Here is a 3028-nt window from a genome sequence, read left to right as displayed (position 1 = left end):
ATAAAGACACCTGGACTCGGTCCAGACAAAAAGCCATATTGAGCAAGACCAGTGGCCGAGACCGAAACAAGTCAGAGTCCAAATGCTAGCGAGTCCGAGACAAGTCCGAGACCATACAAAACGGTCTCTAGACCAGACTCGAGTACTACAGCCCTGCATTGTATACATTTGATCCAGTTAAGTTTGGGTTTCACACTGCAGTTATGCAAGCGCACTAAAGAACTCTACCCGAGAAAACCACGGCCTGTCTTCATCACATACGTGAGCCACGTCTTGATGGTCCATGTCCATCAGATACTTTTAACTGATTGGTTGTAGACGGGCTTCCCCGACTTCTCGAATCCACTATCTGCTGTCAGAAGTTTTGTGAGTTCTTTCAACTGACTGCTGCTCTCCCCATGGTACCGCGGCTACCTGGTTTTGTTTTGCTGCAGTATTGAGAAGCAAGACATGGGATCTTTCCTTGGGTTTTAACCCTAGTGTGGTCCTTTGGGTCCCAGAACGCGTATCCCACTAGCCTCATCTCGTCTTCCGGGATCCCAGAGACCCGTCCTGCACTCGAACATGCGTGTGGAACATATGTATGATCGCATAAAAATAAACAAGGGTCTCCGAGACCCAAAGGGCGAGGCCACGACGGCAGTGGGGAAGGCCCTTGGGAACCCGAGGAACAACGCCAGGCTAATGAAAAAAAATGTCAATAAAATAAACAAGTCCCCGTGACACAGAAGACAACACAAGGACTAAGGAGCTGCAGAATTTATTCAGAGACAAACTGAAACCTACACTCTACATTTACTACCTCTTAACAAGTAAACTGCTGATTTATTCTCTGCGTTGGTAACCTACAGCTGTCTGCTCTGAGGACATTCCTCGTCACACTTTTCAGCTATGTCAGGAGGAGCTATCCCGGTCTAACAGGATGTTAGCCTGCCAGAACGTCCTGTATTTGGTCCGAAGTGCTTCCACACAGAAATGATCCGGGCCTTCGTTCAGTTAGATCCGGACAGAGACCACCTGTTTTTGTGGGACCAACTTTCGGCTGTTTGGTCCGGATCGTGGTCAGGTTTACACACCTGTGATTTTAATTTGGATCAAACTGAAAAGTCTGAATCTCCGGACCAAAAGACGTAGGTGTGAACGCCCCCTTTGACTGGATTGTCAAGCTTATTAACGTTTGAAGCTTACTTTCAAACAACATGTATTAATGTTTTGACTTGTGCTTATTGTGGCGTGTGTATTTCCTAATGAACCACACAACACTTACACGCTATTTTTTATAAAAACGCAGTTTTCAAAAATAAATGTAAATAGACTGTTCTTACATAGCGCTTTTCTAATCTTACAGACTACTCAAAGGGCTTTTACATAATATAGGAACCACTCACCATTCACACACTTTCATACACAGTGGCCGAGGCTGCCATTAAAGGTGCCACCTGCTCATCGGAATAACATTCACACTCCGTTGGGAGCATTTTGGGGTTCCGTGTCTTACTTAAGGACGTGAAACTGCCAGGGCGAGGGATTGACTCATTGGTAGATGACCGCTCACAGCCGCCCCCAAATGTTACATTCTGTAAAAGAAACCGAACATTGTTCAAAGTGCTGCAGCTTTAATGCCCCAACGCTAATCAGATAAACACACACACACACACACACCCACACACCCAACACACACCACACACACAACCACACACACACCACACACACACACACACACACACCACCACACACACCACCCACACACACACACAAATACACGGCACCTCAGGGGCTCAGCTTCTTGCCTAAGCACACTTCAACAACTGCAGAGCCAGGGATTGAACCACCAACCTTCCGATTGGCAGGCAACCACTCTACTGCTGAACCACACAAGGTACATACCATCAGTCAGTTTTCAGAAAAGTATTCGGTGACACACAGAGCTCGCCAAACCTGTAGGTGGCAGTTTAACGAGAAGCTCAAGCCCACGTCAGCCAATCAGAATCCGGAAACTAGCAACAACAGCGACAAATCACTTCCTCTCTCTTGTCTTCTTCACTTCCTCGGCTGCCTTACCCTCCGTTTGTCTCAGTTTACCTGCAAACGTGCAAACAAAGATTTCTGAAATCCCCACTCTGGCCGGAGGTTTTACAAAGACTCGTTTTCGGAAGTGAATTCTCCAAAGGGAAGTGTCTTCATTTTTGTCAAAATAACCACGTACGTGGAAACAGGTCCTCTGCTATCTGCTGCACAGCTGATTTTGATGGCTGACGTTGTCACCAAACTCAATTCCAAATAACAGACTAAATCTTCCAGGTTTTTGAACTGGGCTCTCCATGGTATGTGTGTGAGCTCAGAGCTCAGCTGCTGCTCTCCAGGCCTGCGCCGTCAAACACAGCAGCAGCTGATTTCACTAATTATCTTCTAGCGTAGAGGGACCCTTCTAATTAGTGAACTCAGCTGTCGAAACGCAGGAGCAAAGAAACCTGCCGACAGTTCCATGGCTGAGGACCGGATACTCCAGGGAACGAGGATCTGCTTTGGCAGGTCTTCGTTGCTTCATATTCAGAAATGATTGATTCCTCAAAGTTCCAAACTCAAAAACTCGTGTTTTACATGAGTTTGCAGCCTCATTTCTGACCTTTTTTTTTTAACCCTCATGATGTCTTCAGGCCAAATTGACTAATTTTTCTAAATCAATGTTCTTTTTATCTACCCAATTTTAATTCCCCAAAACAACATGATTGATTCCACACAACGCTCTTTGGCAAGTACACATCTCTACTTTCATTAATTTTGGGGCGTCTTATTTAATTTTATAGCATTTGAAAACAAACTGAAGTGTTTTTGAAATAGTAGTGAGTAAAAGTTGACATATTCCAGTCTGTGATTATCATCAACATCCATTCCTTTAATTTTAGTCTCAATAATTTCTGCTTTTCTAACTCAAATATTAATATAATTTCCTATAAATGAGGTATCTTGACCAAAAAGTAGTGTTACGTAGTGTTGAACATTGAAAAAAGCGTCAAAAGTGTTGAAA

At 44.5% G+C, this 3028-nt stretch overlaps 1 long non-coding RNA gene across 1 annotated transcript in view; it reads right to left on the bottom strand.

The window, feature by feature from the left end:
• The window catches only part of LOC116685730 (uncharacterized), a 10017-nt gene that overhangs the window by 2213 nt on the left and 4776 nt on the right, over window positions 1-3028 (bottom strand). Inside the window, exon 2 of the long non-coding RNA XR_004331035.1 lies at window positions 1856-1862. This is a non-coding gene — a long non-coding RNA (uncharacterized LOC116685730). The remainder of the gene's footprint in view (window positions 1-1855; window positions 1863-3028) is intronic.

Source organism: Etheostoma spectabile, unplaced genomic scaffold, assembly GCF_008692095.1.
Source record: "Etheostoma spectabile isolate EspeVRDwgs_2016 unplaced genomic scaffold, UIUC_Espe_1.0 scaffold172, whole genome shotgun sequence".
Classification (NCBI taxonomy): domain Eukaryota; kingdom Metazoa; phylum Chordata; class Actinopteri; order Perciformes; family Percidae; genus Etheostoma; species Etheostoma spectabile.
Note: the sequence above shows the minus strand (reverse complement) of the source record. Positions and strands in the feature narration are given on the sequence as shown.